Genomic DNA, 17,719 nt, shown 5'->3' with positions numbered 1-17,719 from the left:
TTATTTTGATTTATGTATGTATTTATTTCATTTACAGTTTATCTACTAGATATACCAACTACTCCTGAGGAAGCTCACTTTCGGAGCGAAACATGTTGAGTGGTATATTTTATAAGCTCCATAAACTCTATCAAAATCCTTAATCAAATAATGCGATTAAGTGCTTTTATGATTTATATTGTTTTGTATCTTTTATGTATAATAAAAATGTGTGTTATTTTTACGCCATTTCTTTCCACTTGATATTGTTTCTATTATGATATATCAGCACCTTGAAAGTCCCTAAGGGTTAGATCCCTTGCCCCTGTTGTGTTTTTCTATAAAACATCAAATATATTTTTTTAACAAAAGTAAAATTTCTTCATAAATTTAGGCCAAAATGTATTCCCCTACATGTCCCAAAATGTGTATTAATTATTTGTGTGAAAGTTATAGCATCTACAAATGATGGTGTATGTATATTGGAATTTCTTTAAATTTTTTTATACTAATAATGGTAGTGATCACCGAATTATAATGGGACTGTGATAGTGCGGTGGGCAATCTGATACTAACTGATGCTGGGGGAGGAACTGAATGGCTGACTCTGACATCACCAGTGACACTAATGCAGTGATAAGTTATATAGTAATATATACTGTCACTGTACTAATGACACTGGCTGGTAAGGGGGTAACATTTAGGGGCCATCAAGGGGTTAACTATGTGCCTAATAATGTTTACTTTGTGCTGTTTTTACTAAGCAATGTGTCGGTTTTTGCTCTTTGCAGGGAGGAACAAAATGACACAGCACTGCTGTCTGTAGAGAGCCCAGTGTTGTTTACCAACACAGGGCTCACTTCTCTTATTCGCTCAGCCAATCAGCAGGTTCCAGCCATAGATTATGGGCCAGGAACCGCTGATTGGCTTGTGCTGTAGAGAATGACAGTAGGACAAGAACTCTGCTGCTCCAGGCCTCAGACTGTTTATGTGATCTTCAGCTACTTACTGGCCACACCTCCCCAGGGATTGGTTGAAGTTCCATAAATATTCAGACTGCTTATTTGACTTTCCAGCCCACTTGCTGTGCCCCCCCCCCCCTCGGCTGTCTACATGTACACAGACCGGAGGAGGGACACTGCTGTGCATGCTGAGCTAAGGTCTATACTGTACACTATTGTAGATGGAGGAGAGGCACAGAGTGTGTACTGAGGGAGGGGGCTCCGTACTTAGTGGGGGAGTCTGGACTTTGGGAAGGGTGTCTGTACTAAGCGTAGGGGGTCTGGACTGGGGGAGGGGGTCTGTACTTAGTGGAGAGGGGGGTCTGGATTGGGTGAGGGGGATCTTTACTTAGTGGAGAGGGGGGTCTGGACTGAGGGAGGATGTCTGTACTTAGTGTGGGGAGGGTCTCAACTGAGGGAGGGGTGTCTGTACTTAGTGTAAGGGGGTTTGTACTTAGTGTAGGGGGGTCTGTACTGGGGGAGGGGGGTCTGTACTTAGTGGAGAGGGTATGGACTGAGGGAGGATGGTCTGTACTCAGTGTATGGGGGGCTCTACTTGGTGTAGAGTGGGTCTGGACTGAGGAGGGGGATCTGTACTGAGGTAAGGGGGGCCTATACTGAGGGTGGGGGTCTGTACTTAGTGGAGAGGGGGGTCTATACTGAGGGAGGGGGTCTGTACTAAGGGGGACTTTAATAATGAAGGGGATCTGTACTTAGTGGAGGGGATCTAGACTGAGGGAGGGGGCTGGTCTATACTTAGGGTTGAGGGGAGAGAAGGCCTATACTGAGGCAGGAGGTCTGTACTTAGGGGAGGGGTTCTATGGTGAGGGATGATGGTCTGTACTTAGTAGAGGGGGTCTGTACTGAGGGAGGGGGGTCTGTTTTATTATTATTATTATTATTATTCACGATTTATATAGCGCCAACAGTTTACGCGGCACTTTACAATGTATAGGGGGACAACACAGTTACAGTACAATACAAGAGGTACAGGAGGGCCCTGCTCGTAGAGCTTACATTCTAAAGTTTTTTTTTTGTTTGTTTTTTTAGCAAAAATAATTTTTATTTTTCATGTATTCATACAGCACTGAATTAGAAATACCATAATAAGCTTTTTTTATTTTTCATAACTGTCCTCAGCATCCTAGTCCTATTTGTTAGCATCCAGTTTGGCTTTAGATTTTGCCATTTTCTGGTCTATGTCTTGCAATATGTCTTGCTCGATCTTGGTTGGTTGTATCATATTCCTTCAGCATATCAAACTGTTCCCAAGGTTCAGCAGACTTCTTAGCTCTCTTGATGTGTTTCTCCAGCAGATATTGTTAAAACCGAATGCCTTTAATGTTGAACTTTTCCAGCGTTTGGACCACGGTCGGGGCTTCATCTGCACCTGCATTGGATTGACAGGAACTTCAGTGCCCAGTAACATGACTGGCTTCATGTCAACATCAAACTTTCTGTATTCAGAAGGTGTGTCACGCAGATACATCAGGTTGCTGTCCAGTCTCTTCTCCAGTTTGAGGACTTGGATTTCATGCATCCGAGGACTGTACAGATTGTGGAGAACAAAGGTGGCACCAAGTCCTTTTCCTGACCTCTGGATACAAATCGCCACAAATCTATGGCATTTTCCCCCTGCATGGGGATCAGACATGGTCACAGCAAGAATGCTTCCTATGTAGAATTCTGGAATGTTGAAGGTTTTTCATCTTTCACTCATGTCATCCCTTTCAATCTGAAAATAAAGTGGATCTTTGCTACATCGGCAGGGTATAAATTCTGGGCTCAAGAACCTTCTCTGAGATTTCGGCAGTGTTTTCTTATCTACAAACACTGGCTTCACAGACGGCTGTAACTTGGTAGACTCTCCATCAGAAAGGAACCTGGCCGGCATCAGGAATTCTTTCTGGTACCGGGCCAGCAGCACTGACCTCCTGCACGCCGCCATGCTTGTCCCATAGGCAGAGCTCTATTCCATTCTATTCTAGTCTATTCTATTCTAGTCTATTCTGAGGGAGGGTGGTCTGTATTTAGTGGAGGGGTTGTGTACTGAGGGAGGGGGTCTATACTGAGGAAAGGTGGTCTGTACTGAGGGGTACTATATTTAGTGGAGAGGTGGGTGTATATTGAGGGAGGGTGTCTGTACTTAGTGGAAGGGGGGTCTTTACTAAAGGAGGGGGGTCTGTACTGAGGGAGGGTGCTCTGTAGGGATGAGCTCGGTGTTCGACTCAAACTCATGTTCGACTTGAACACGGGCCGTTCGCCTGTTTGGCGAATTCAGAACTTTGTGGACTGTTCACACCATATTCGTGTGATGCGAATGACCCACATTGCACTACGCCATCGCAGTGCATTGCTGGCTCATGATTCGCCAAGCATGCACTGTGACCCTGCATTCTTAGCCAATCACAGTGCCGGCAGCGAGGAGAGACATAATTGGCCACAGGCAGGATGCCTGTGGCCAATTATAGCTCAGGGGGGTTTAATACATGCCCTACACTATATAATACTGCCAGCGCGGCAGCCTTGTGTAGTGTGTTGGCGTGCAGGGAAAGAGCAAGATAGACAGGGACAGTGTCTTTTTGCTTGGGAACCTAGCGCTGTTACAGTGGGTGCTGTGTGCCTCCTGCACAGTATACACCTGAAGCTACCCTTAATTGCTGGTGTTGTTCTGTTTCTGTAATACAGGCATCTGCAGCAGTTAAAGTGGGTGTTGTGTGCCTCCTGCACAGTATACACCTGAAGCTACCCCTTATTGCTGGTGTTGTTCTGTTTCTGTAACACAGGTATCTGCAGCATTTACAGTGGGCATTGTGTGCCTCCTGCACAGTATACACCTGAAGCTACCCCTTATTACTGGTGTTGTTCTGTTTCTGTAAAACAGGCATCTGCAACAGTTAGAGTGGGTGTTGTGTGCCTCCTGCAAAATATACACCTTAAGATACCCCTTATTGCTGGTGTTGTTGTGTTTCTGTTATACAGGCATCTGCAGCAGTTAGAGTGGGTGTTGTGTGCTTCCTGCACAGTATACACCTGAAGCTACCCCTTATTGCTGGTGTTGTTCTGTTTCCGTAACACAGGCATCTGCTGCGGTTAGAGTGGGTGTTGTGTACCTCCTGCACAGTATACACCTGAAGCTACCCCTTATTGCTGGTGTTGTTCTGTTTCTGTAAAACAGGCATCTGCAGCATTTACAGTGGGCGTTGTGTGCCTCCTGCACAGTATACACCTGACACTACCCCTTATTGCTGGTGTTGTTCTGTTTCTGTAACACTGGCATCTGCAGCCATTAGAGTGGGTGTGGTGTGCCTCCTGCACAGTATACACCTTATTACTGGTGTTGTTCTGTTTTTGTAATACCGGCATCTGATGCAGTTAAAGTGGATGTTGTGTGCCTCCTGCACAGTATACACCCTGATCCTGCAAGGCCTGCAGAAGGATCCTCGTATTCTTCGGATCAAGGAGAGGGACCATTACTGGCTGGCCACTCTCCTTGATCCACGGTACAAGGGTAAGGTTGCGGACCTTATCTTGCCGTCGCAGAGGATGAGACATCTCCGGGAGGCCTTGCAGAAAGGTCTGTGCAAAGCGTTCCCAGAGACTGGGAGGTTACAAACTCCTGGTCCTGGACAACATATTGCTGAGGCTTAGGTCAGTCACAGAAGGAGCGGTAGAGAAGGTGACTGTCTGACTGATGCGTTCAGACAATTTTTTAGTCCGCAGCCCCAAGGTATGATCGGTTACAGCAACCATTGCCAGCGTCTGATTTACATGGTGCAGGAATACCTAGGGGCAAGGTCAGACTGGGACACTTTTCCCACCGAAAATCCTCTGGCTTACTGGGTCTTGAGGATGGATCACTGGACAGAGCACGCACAGTATGCAATTGAGCCACTGGCCTGTCCTGCATCCAGCGTTCTTTCGGAACGCACATTCAGTGCTGCTGGAGGCTTTGTAACCGATCACAGGGTGTGCCTGTCCACCGATTTGGTTGATCGACTTACCTTCATAAAGATGACTCAGTCTTGGATTACCACCAGCTACCAAGCACCTGAAGCTGATGTAACCGAATAATTTTTTTTTAAATGTCAAATCCCTTCAAGACTGCCTATGCTGATGCTGAGTGACTGTCCTGTTATGTTGACTGACTAACCTTTTCCTCCTCAATGATCTTGCTGTTAGCTTGGAAGAATATTTTTGGTTCTGGGTGACGCCACCAGTGGCTAAGGCCCAATTTTTCAGCCCCTGTTTAACAGGGGTGTGTAATTATGATTTTCGATGCAATGCTTTGCAGCAGGGCTCATTTCTGCACTCCAACTAGAGTATCTGGGAGTGGTTGCAGTGTCGTGGCACCAGCACCAGTGCCTAAGGCCCAATTTTTCAGCCCCTGTTTAACGGGGCATGCAATTACAATTTTTGATGCAGTGCTTTGCAGCAGGGCTCATTCCTGCACTCCAACTAGAGTATCTGGGAGAGGTTGCAGTGTCGTGGCACCAGCACCAGTGCCTAAGGCCCAATTTTTTAGCCCCTGTTTAACAGGGGTGTGTAATTACAATTTTTGATCCAATGCTTTGCAGCAGGGCTCATTCCTGCTCTCCAACTAGAGTTTCTGTGAGGTGTTGCAGTGTTGTGGCACCAGTGCCTAAGGCCCAATTTTTCAGCTCCTGTCTAACAGGTGCATGTAATTACAATTCTTGATATAATATTTCACAGCAGGGCCCGTTCCTGCGCCCACCAAGAGTAACTGTGAGGACTTAAAGTGTTGTGGCACCACCACCACAACCACCAAAGGCCCACTTTTTCTTCCACTGTTCAACAATGGCATGGAGCTACACTTTAAAAATGTACCAGTTCAAAATTACAAACAGATTCTACTTAACACAACAAACCTACACAGTCCCTGTCTTGTTTGCACCGCCTGTATACTGCTGTTCTGAGTATATAGGGCCTGGGGGCCCCACGCCTTTACTTTTTGTTTAATTTGGGTACGGGGTTCCCCTTAATATCCATACAAGACCCAAAGGGGCTGGTAATGGGCAGGGGGCTGCCCATGGCATTTTTCTCAATGATTTTCATCCGTATTGCCGGAACCAGACATTACATTAAAACCGCAAAAGACAGACTTTAGAAATGGAACATGTTTCAAATTTTTCCGACAGAACTCTGCCGGACCCAGAAATCCGCTCGTGTGTGTGCTAGTCTGACGGACTAAAACCGACGCTAGGGCAGCTATTGGCTACTGGCTATGAACTTCCTTATTCTAGTCCAGTCATACGTCATCACGTTCTAATCCGTCGGACTTTGGTGTGATTGTGTGTGGCCAAGTCCGTTCATTCGGAAAGTCCGTCAGAACTCTGTCAGAACTCCGTCAGAACTCCGTCGAAAGTCTGCCGGACTTAAGTCCTGTCGTGTGTACGCGGCATAAGGAAGAAAAAGGGTAAGAAAATAGAGAAAAGAAACACAGAACTCAGTTACAGCTGAACAATGTCAGGATCAGCTATGCAGGCACAATTGGCATAGATTAAGCAATGTCATCACTATTTGAAAACAATACAAACAAAACAGTATTGCCAGTAACAACAACTATTGTTGGCAATGCTGAAGTACTGTCTAAATCTGAGTATAACCAGAAGCTATCTAATATTTACAAACTTCTTTACTGCTCTCCTTCTTTTCCAGTGACTTTGCACAAAACAACATTGTTGATAAAATACAACAGTGCTTGGAACCAGATGCCTACAATATTTGCTTCATGTTTCCGTTACAATAAGACATTATTCAACATGATAAGTATTCCTTGTTAAACCTTTCATAAACAATGAAACGCATTTTATGTTTTTTATTTACCACACTATCTTGTGATAGTATGACAAGTAATTTTTAGAAGGAACAGCTTTGAAATGCATTATTCTTTGTTTCCTAAACAGTCCTGACAAGGAATGAAGAAAGATTAAGATTAGCCAGGTTGACTGTGACTTATGTTGCTTCCAGGATAAATACAATGTGATGTTAAAATCATTTTAATGGCATTTATTATAATTAAGGATAAGCAAATCGATTTACAAGGTTTGGAGGCACACAAATCGAATTTGCTTCCGGCAGACAATGAAAAATTCTTTATCTGTGCAATACATAGTCCACTGGCTTGTTTCTTTTTCATTTTGTTTTAATCAAACAATGCATTGTATTCACACTGCTGGAAATCTCACAACTCATTATATCTCTTTATGAACCAATACCAGAATTGCAGGTGCCACTTGCAGCTCCGACAGGTCCTCTTCTATAAATCAATTGCTTGGAGTGCAGGCAAGGAGGGAGCTCGTCCCAGCTCCAAATATTGATACAGAGGAAAAAGTATTCTATAAGCCACACATCACTACAAAACCCTCTTTATAGAGTGTGAAACAGCTTCAGCCCGGGCTCCAGCCAGGCCACATTCCCAATGTGTTTTGCCCAGGGGCTTAGTTATGGGGACCAATCCTTGGGAGCGGGGCGAAACATGTTGGGAGTGTAGCCTGGTTGGAGCCCAGGCTGAGGCTGTTTCACACTCTATACACAGGGTCTAGTAGCAATGTGCGTCTTATAGGACCTTTTTTTTCCCCTCTGTATCAAACTTTACATCCCTTGCATTGCCGATACCATAATACAGCACCAAATATGCATGGACCAATAAATTTTTCTGGCAAGCATGAGATGATCACTATGTTCTTCTGCCCATTTGGTGCAACAAAATGAGGAACAATGGATGGGTAGGTGCAATTTTATGGCACGGTAAGTTGCTTCCATTCCCACTGTGGACTGGTAAAGGGATTTCAGCTGTCATGCTTATTCATCTAATGCACAGAAAAAAAGTTAAATAAAAACATGAGCTTTAAGGGTAAATCATTCAAGCAAGAAATACAGGTTCTTCTCACTTTTAATGACCAGGTCATTAAACAAATTGGTTGTTAAACGAGGAATCACAAGTAATCAATATTTTAAAGTGGTTGTAAACCCTTACAACACACTTTGACCTACAGGTAAGCCTAGATTAAGGCTTACCTGTAGGTCCAAGAAATATCTCCTAAACCTATATGCGCGGGAGTGACGTCATTGCGGCTTCGCCGAATGACAGTGGCGGAGCTGCGAGACCCCACCGACAACATGGATGTGCCGGACTACAGGGGACAGCGGTGACATCGCTGGCTCCTGTGTCAGGTAAGTGACACATAATGGGCTACTATGCGATGCATAGTAGTCCATTATGCTTTGCCTTTGCAGGGAATGAAAGAGGAAGTAAACTCATCAGGGTTTACTTCCTCTTTAAGCATACTGTACTGTATTGTGAAAAAAAGGTCTAAACACACAACTCCAGCTCAGTAATGTTGTTTTCATTTGCGTAAGTGCAGAGCACAAATTAAAATTCTGTACTGTACTGTACATTACAATTATATATAGCGCGTCGTTCGAGTGGGGAGAGCTGGTCGTAAGTCTAAGTGGTCATTAAACAGGTAAGTCGTTCAAGGAAGAGTATCTGTATGTAGGCTGCCAATGCCCACTCATTCAAAAATGCTAATTGCCTTGGTGTCATGCTTTTGCTTTGACTGCCATGCTGGCAGGAAATTTAGATGTAAGGATTTTTTCCTGGGTGGCGTGAATTGGCATCACATTTTGTCTCTATTTAAACACAGTAGTTCCCCTTATCAGCACAAAGCTACTGAAGAAACGTCCTCGGTCAAGCTACATTTTCCATAACTTGGTAATACTTTCTCCTTTATACAGAGTAACATTTACCATCCTTTAATTTTTGTTCTGATACAGTTGTTGCAGGATTATACTGACTTCCTAATATTGGTATTACACATTTCACTATACTGATTATTTATTAACAGCTATTCTGGCAGAGACATGTAGATAAGATATATTTACTTAAGTTGTATCTTTCTATAAACTGGTTTTATTACAAAGACCCAGGTCTTATCAGACTCTGCTTGCATGGTCTTAAAGGAGTAAGAGCATAATATTGTGCATAAACTGTAAATAGGGTATATGCCTGTAGCTTTGTGTATATCATGTGTTAATGGCAAGGAAATATGTTTGATTTTAAGCATTCTTGAGAAACAAAATTATATATATGATGTAAATATATTGAAGAGATCAAATAACCATTACACAATACAGGGAATTCAAGCGCTTTTAAGCTCAAATCTGGCTGTATTTTTTCATATGGGCTGTAATTGGGTATTACATTTACCCTTGTGCACTTTATGCAGCTGATTCTGTCCCTTGGATTTATTATCTGTTAACACAGGTCTCTCTTTGTGTGTTTCCACCTCTGTTCAATACCTGAAGGCATTTAATATTGAGGACCCTGTTTCAACGGATGTGTCTCTGAAGCCATGAGTCAGGTAATTGATGACCATTTGACACCCAATGTTATGAATTTGATGTCCTACATCAAGGACACAATTCATTTTTACAGATTTTGGAAAATTTCAAAATTCCCAGTTCAGCTTTGTTGCTCACGATTGATGCTGAGTTTGTTTACAACAGTATTCTGCATGATTTGGGTGTGGTGGCTGTTGGAAGAGTTCTCCAGCAGAGATTAACACATGAATAGAAATACAATAAATTTATACTCACCATGTTGGAAGTTATTCTAAAACATACTTTGTTTTTCTTACAAAGGCTCCCACTACCTCCAGGTACAAAGTGTGGTTATTGGAACATGCTGTGCCCTCTCTTACGCCAATCTGTACCTGTGGGAGTGGGAGAAGGAATTTTTGGCCAGTGAGGAGAATTCTATGTATACACAACATATCGTCATGTGGCAAAGATACATTGACGATTTGTTATTGATACGGGATGGTCCTGAAAGTAAATTAATGAGTTGCCTCAACCATATGAATCGTAACAATCTTAATCTCTTTTTTACAATGACCCATGATCTTCAGGGTTTATTTTTTGGGTGTCAGTATTCTAAAGGACAGAGAGGGCAGAATTATCACCAAAATATTCAGGAAAGACACTGCTGGTAACACGTTGTTGCATGCTAACAGTTTCCATCCTGTGTCTTTAAAAAAATCTATACCCTTCAGCCAATACCTGCGCGTTAGGTGTAATTGCACCACAGACATCAACTTCCAATTGGAAGCCGAGGCACTTACATTACTTACACTTAGATTATTGGCTAGAGGCTATACAAAAACTAGCCTAAGAAAAAGCATTCAATCATGTCAAAAACATTGAAAGATATGATCTTATCTTCAACATAAAAGTAAAAAAAAGTAAAAAGGGAAAGGATGAGGAAAACAATACAACCAGGATAATTCTACGATACTCCAATGAACATGATAAAATTAGATGGATTCTCACAAAATACTGGCCAATTCTGACTGAAGATCCCATTTTGAAGAGTTTAGTAACCAAGAGTCCACAAATTATAAAAAAAAAAAGGTTCAATTGGTGAAAAACTTGTCCAAAGTGAATACAAAGGGACTTGAGGGGGGACCCTTGGAAGACCTGGGGAACCTTCCCATGTGGGTCATGCTCCCAATGCCCTGTAATTGGAAGAAGGACACATTTTTCTTTGCCCAATGTTGATTCTTTTTGAATGAAGCACTTTGCCAATTGCAAGACAGGTTTGGTGTATCTTATGCAGTGCCAGTGTGGGGCGTTCTATGTGGGCAAAACTAAACAAGAACTAGGTCAATGGGTTACCAAACACATGCATAGCATGAGTATTGGTAATCTATACTTACCACTTGACCGATATGTGGCCAAGGAACACAATTATAGGCTGCCCAAAGTTAACTTTACCGTTCTTGATAGAGTACATGTTTCAGCTCGTGGAGGGGAATGGAACAAGATACTACCCCAGCGAGAAATACGCTGGATTGGATTCCTTAAAGTGGAGGGCCACCCTGAAAAACAAAAATACATAAAAATTTAGAAAAAAATCAGGAAAAAAATTAATTTTTTTTTTTAACTTACCAGAAATGCCTGTTGCTAGGCACATCGTCCTAATCTGCCTCTTCCTCCTCCGCGGTGATCTTCTGTCTTCTCTCCTCTGTGCGGCATCTTCTGGGTAATGGTTCGCGCTGTGTTCTGGAAACTGTGTGTCCCAGAACACAGCACGCCCCATTCACAAAGAGCTGCGCGACTCGTGCATGAGCAGTAGGAAACCGGCAGTGAAGCCGCAAGGCTCCACTGCCTGTTTCCCTTAGCTAAAATGGTGGCGCTGGGACCCGAGAGCCGAAGGACGGGTCAGCCTCGGGCGGCCGACATCGCGGGCTCCCTGGACAGGTAAGTCTGCTTATTAAAAGTCAGCAGCTACAGTGTTTGCAGCTGCTGACTTTAAAAAAAAATTTTTTTAAAACTGGCCCTCCTCTTTAAGGCAACTACACCTCCAGGCCTCAATGAGTGTGAGAGTTTTAGACCTTTTCTGGATGGGTTTTCCTCCGGAAAAACTGATTGATGACCATACATTGTGAATACATGTTTCTGCATTCTTGTGCCCCCTTGTTATAGAATACCATATACATACATGGCTATATCCTTTCATCTTTATTTCATTTCTGTTTTGTTTTTGCTCACAATTATGGTTTAATGACATTTATTTAATTTCTATTTTGTTTTTGCTCACAATTATGGTTTAATGTCATTTGGCCTAAATGATGAGCAACATATGGATTCTGGGGGTTTCTTTCTTGTCCTAACTTTCTGTGTGGACTTTCCATTAGTGCAGGGGTGTCCAAACTACGGCCCTCCAGCTGTTGCAGAACTACACATCCCATGAGGCATTGTAAAACTCTGACATTCAAAGACATGACTAGGCATGATGGGGATTGTAGTTCCTGAACAACTGGAGGGCCGTAGTTTGGACACCCCTGCATTAGTGGGTTGCCTATTTTGAACAAAATGACTCATCTTTTTGGGTTTTTCCAGAATATTTGTATATATTATGTATAGCATGTAATGGCAGAAGCCCTTTTCCTCTTGGACTATAGGAGACTCTGCATGTGTAACAGGGCCTTTGGTTGGTTGCCTGTTTCCATTTTTTCCTCCGCTGTAATTTTAGGAACGCTTACCGCCATGGTTGCTGGGCCCCCTCCTCCCCCCCCCCCCCCTTTTCAGGTTTTCTGAGCCTGTTGTGGAGTGTGGGGTGGGTGCAATGGATGTGTGGCTGTGCATGTGGTGGTGGGTTGCATTTTTTCGCTCTTGCCCCTGCGTTGTGCGGACCCAGAATGCCGGTGGTGGACTTTTTTGAGTCATACCAATCATGGCTGCTATGCTGGTCTCTGAATGTTTGTTTTCTGGAGACAAGAATGACGGAGGTGGAGGGGACATGGTCGCTTTGGGTGGCAGCCCACATCAGGCAACCAATGGATGCTAATTTGCTAACTCTTTGGAGGTCTTCAATGGTTGATGTATGGTATTCTTGCCACCTGGAGGAGTGCTTCTGCTAAACATATTTTTACATTATAAGTGCATGTGGATGCCCCCCCCAAATCTAGGCCTCCCATCCTCTCACCTACCCTTTCCCATTCCTGCTCCCTGTGGGACACTCTTCGTGGGTTACCGTCATTGGTCTCTGCTGTGCGCCCCCTAGCTCATATCTTTCGCAATCCTGCTTTCCCTCCTGGCCTCAACATTATCGCCTTCAAATGGTGGTTAAATAAGGGACTATACCGGATAGGACACTACTTCATCTCCAAGGGCCCAGTCCCTCTCTCCCATTGTATTGAATACTTGGAGCTCCCTGATTCGGAAACATTCCTCTTTCAGCAAATATCACATTTTTTTGCACTCGCAATGCCAGAATAAGCCCCTTCCACCTGCTTTTACTGAATATGAAACTTGGTGTGGTAGGGTTGGGGAGCAGAGGGGCGGCATATCGGTAATCTATTCGGCCCTCACTGGCCCAACGGGCAAAACTCCCTATATGACAGCTTGGGAGGCCGACCTCCAAATCACAAACAGTCTGGAGACCTGTCAGGTGGCCCTGACTAGATCCTTTCAGGGGATCCAAAACATATCACTTATGGAAGCTAGCATCAAATTGATAACCAGAGGGTATCTCACTCCCTCCAAATTGGCTAAAATTTACCCCACGGCAAACCCTTTATGCTTTAGAGGGTGTCAACACCGTGGCTCCATGATCCATATTTGGTGGGAGTGCCCCAGGCTCCGATCATTCTGGAGCAAAATTTTCAACATGATCCTCAGGGTAACAAGCTGCCAGGTCCCCAGGACTCCGGAAGTAGCGCTGCTAAACACTCGTGTTCCTTCACTCCCCAAAAATGCCCAGAAACTGACCCACTTTATTCTCCTAGGTGCCAAAATTGCAATAGCGACTGCATGGAAACAACCCTGACCCTCTCTCCTTGCAGCTAAGAGGAAGATATCCTGGATTATGTCCCAGGAAAAATTGTCTGGCATCCTGATGGACACCACACCAAAATTTTGAAAGGTGTGGGAACCATGGGCCAGGTACATAGGAATCTTCCTCGTACCAGGAGTGCCCCCGGGCTCCCCCCGGGCATTAAGATCTAAACAATAGATGTGACAATCACCAATTGAGTGGTGGTTGATCCAGACCTCTACCTCTCCCCCTTATTCAGGGGTAGCTTTTCCTTCCCCCAATCCTTTGTCCTCTCTCCTCTCTATCTCTCTTGATCTCTTTCTGATGATTGCCTTAATAGGCAGATAAATAACGCGATCATAATGCAGATATAATGCATAATGGGGAGCTCCTCCTTTGCTGCCCCTCGGATACCCTCATCCTGACACAGCAAGATCCCTTTTTGGGGTGTCGGGGGGGACCCCTGGTCTCTTCCTTAGTTAGCCTCTATTCATGGGCCCCAGATAGGGTGACCCCCATTATTGTTCATCTGGTTTTTGCCCTCTCTGAGAGGGATGATGTCTGTATCTCTAGCTGCTATTGTTTATGGTTGCACTTTTGATTGCCTGTAGTATACTTAAATACTGGCAGCAGGCCTGCCTTACTGCCAATTGTTTGTTAATGTACCCATGTATTTGTAAGTGCCTATTCAAAAAAAAAACTTTTGAAAGAGATAAGTGCATGTGGATGATGATTTACCGGCGTATAAAATGTGCCTGCGTATAACACGCACCCCAATTTAACAGGGAAGTTTTAGGGAAAAAACTTTTATAAATAAACCACTTTGAAGCAAAATAATGGTCAGTGAACATCAATGTAGCCTGATTAGTGGCCAATCTGCAGCTTCAGTTCAGCCTGATCTGTGCCCATCTGCAGCCTGATCTGTGCCTATTGATCTGTGCCTATATGCAGTCTAATCAGTGCCTTTATGCAGTCTAATCAGTGCCCATCTCCAGTCTAATCAGTGCCCACCTGCACTCTAATCGGTGCCCACCTGCAACATTGCTCAGTGTCCATCTGCAGCCTTGCCATTGTATATGCTGCCATTGAGGGATAGGTGGGGACGAGCGCTACCAAAATAGATCCGGATATCCTGTGTACTTGGACGGCGCCACGCCCAGTCCCACCCCTTGGCCCAGAGCCTATGATGGACATAACGCCGGTCCAATGCCACGAAAACCATGCTAGGAGTCATCCAGTGGGTGGGACTGATCGTGACTGCGAGCCGAGCCGAGTACACATGAGAACCGGCTCTATTTTGGCAGCGCTCGTCCCCTCCTTCGCCTCGGTTGCAGCCTATATCAGCGCATAACGCGCACACGCGATTTTCCCTCTATTGTAGGGGGGAAAAGTTGCGTGTTATACGCTGGTAATTATGTATCAATGGCTCACTAATTTAAGCTGTTTTTTCAGAAGTGGTATTATTCCCCGAAGAGTCATTTATAACAGTATAGTTTGAAACGCGTTGGATACCCCCTCTGCTGTATTCCTCGGCACAATCAATGAAAGGGAACAGTAAGCAGATGGGGACTACCACTTCATGGTTAACAATCAATTGTGCAATATTGATAATATCATTAATGCAATATTTTGTAATTTCAATTTGAGATTTTTAATGTAATTTTTCTACAATAAATATCAATTTTATATATATATATATATATATATATATATATATATGTATATATATATATATGTATATATATATATATATATATATATATATATATATATATATATATATATATATATATATATATATATATATATATATGTGTATATATATATATATATATATATATATATATATATATATGTGTATATATATATATATATATATATATATATATATATATGTGTATATATATATATATATATATATATATATATATATATATATGGCATTTACTTTTAATTGCCTATAAAATCCCACATCTTTGAGGTTTATTCTAAGGACTCCTTTTCCTTCCTGTGTGTCTTAAACTGAATTTGGCAGGGAAGAAATATACCAGCTGTCATTGTGGCCCTGTTTTTGAATTGTTATGAATATTCTGGGGATGTCAGTCTTAGCACTGCTTTACAATGTTATCCCTGAACTGGATATGCACAAGCATATTCATTTTTTAAAATCACTATGTAATAATAAAGGGATGAAAGGATGCATTAACAAAAGATAGGCATTACACTTTTTATCACAATACTTCTGACACTAGCCCTTCTGATCTCAGCTCCAACAGCTATATGGTTGCATGCAGCTGCTATGTACTTGAGTCCTTTTATATTATGTTAGTTTGCAACTCCTTTGGGTGGTTTGACTAGGAACCTTTTTCTGATGGGTAGTAGTGTACCACAGTTATTTTCAGCATCACCAGGGCCTTTTATCCCTGTGTTGTGTGACCAATGACTGCTCCTAACCAGTTTGTGCAGTTACATAGTCAGTGTATCAATTTGAGATGAAACAGATTTAGATACTGATTTAGATACTTGAATAATATGAATCTGAACTTGTGCATTAACTATGCTTTTTCTCTCCCAAAGGCTCACTCCATCTTCCATGATATACGGGCTGGGTCCCTAGGATTCCCTGTGCTGGTCCAATATTGGGACTCTGTTTACCAGGGAAAGGGGTTTAAGCACACATGCTCCTTCACTACCGGCGCCTGCCATTGCCTATGCCAAGTCACCACCGTTTCTTGCCCGGTCGACTTCGTGGATGCCTACTGTATGCACTTGACACTAGTAGTCATTGGCAATGACAATATAGCCTCCTCTGAAAGCTTCACTGTGCATTCGACATATGTACTGTAGCTATCTCATTTTGTCCCCAGTAACTTCAGACCAGGCAACGTTAAATATCAACAAATGTTATTTTACTAAAGTTGTTTAAGATTAATATATGAACAGTTCAACAAATCTGTCTTCAATACACATTCCTTTACATGATCTTCTAAGTGCCCCTTCATTATTTTTCTGGTGCTTCCTGCCCATGGGGTAGTCATACCCTGAAAAGGTGTGAAAAGTCATTAAAGCTAAAAGTATGAGTCTATACCTCTGGAACCCTGGCTGTGCTCCCACAGAGGGTGGTTAATTGCAAATGGTGGATGACGTCCTTTGCAGAATACTTGTTCCTTGGATGGGGAGACCTGGAGCCAAACCTCCAACTGTCTTACTAACTGCGGCATCCCCAAGAAGTGGTTCTTTCACTTTTATGTGTTTGGCCCAGCAGAGGATGATAGTTCCCCAAAAGGCACCTGGAAATCCTGGCTTATGAGGTTACCCTTACCTCCCAGGGAGTACCACCTCAGTAGGGTAAACACAACTAAACAATGCAACATACTTACACTATAATACAGAAATCTAACCACATAGCTAAATTAGGAACAGTAAAACATTTTCAATAAAACTTAAAAGATTTGACATTCACCTGCTTACACTATATGTGACTGATTGCAATAACCTGAGGAATATATTATGTTATTTCAAATGGCCCTTTATTTGGACCTTGCAGGCTGTGATTGGTAATGAATAATCACAGGTACATTACCTAAACTTTCTCCTATATGTTCCTTTAGATTATCGCTATAACAGTTCTTAAGTGTAAACTACATATGTTACAGATTTGTAGCCTGTAATCACTCTTACCTTCTTGGAGACTTTTTTTTTATTGTGTACTTCAGCAAGAAATCTTACAAGAAGCAGATGATAAAAAACTCAGAGGTGTAGCCATTAACACTGTACAATCAGAGCAGAATGAATCACAACGTACTGCAAATACAGAAACTATATATGAGAATAAAGCTTATCCAGCATGTAATACAAGAGCAGCAACTAGACCAAAAATATTTACCTATTGGGAGAAAAACCCCTTTAATGTAAATGGCTGTCATAGCAGTATGCCATGTAGACATACGATTTCAATAATTCTTAAACAGAGTCTTGCTTACATACTTAGTATTTTCCAAGGTAGAATTTAAAGGGTAACTCCACTTTCATGGGGAAAAAAAATAATATAATTGTGACACTAATCATATTGTAATTGAATGTTATTAAAAATCGCCTTTCTTTTTAAATATGCAGCCACTGTAATTTTCTGAGAATGCATTGCAATATGGCTACCCGGAGTTGTTCTGTACACAGATTATGTACTGACCACCCACCCCCCCAGAAACATAATTTCCCGCTTGTGTGATTGGCTTACCAATTTTCCAAGAAGTCTGCCTAAGATATAAGTCAGATTTCAGGCATCCCCTGCAACAAAAATTTCATTTTTGGAGAGATACTGACAATAGCAACATGTCTAAAGGGATGCAGACCCTGCAGATTTCCTCATTAGTGCTCTGTATTTGCATACCAGACA

General features: G+C 42.7%; 1 long non-coding RNA gene and 1 pseudogene across 1 annotated transcript in view; one reads left to right on the top strand and one right to left on the bottom strand.

Annotated features, from left to right (window-relative positions):
- LOC143998295 (uncharacterized) overlaps positions 1–16,290 on the top strand; it is a 33,557-nt gene extending 17,267 nt beyond the window's left edge. Inside the window, exons 2-3 of the long non-coding RNA XR_013277831.1 lie at positions 9,271–9,367; positions 15,901–16,290. This is a non-coding gene — a long non-coding RNA (uncharacterized LOC143998295). The remainder of the gene's footprint in view (positions 1–9,270; positions 9,368–15,900) is intronic.
- On the bottom strand, positions 2,037–8,125 carry LOC143998293 (large ribosomal subunit protein bL19m-like; annotated as a pseudogene).
- Positions 16,291–17,719: the final 1,429 nt, after the last annotated feature.

This window comes from Lithobates pipiens, unplaced genomic scaffold (assembly GCF_037356315.1).
Source record: "Lithobates pipiens isolate NorthernLeopardFrog02 unplaced genomic scaffold, aLitPip1_a1.2 Scaffold_19, whole genome shotgun sequence".
Lineage (NCBI taxonomy): Eukaryota > Metazoa > Chordata > Amphibia > Anura > Ranidae > Lithobates > Lithobates pipiens.
The sequence above is the reverse complement of the archived record's forward strand: the minus strand, read 5'-3'. Positions and strand labels throughout refer to the sequence as shown.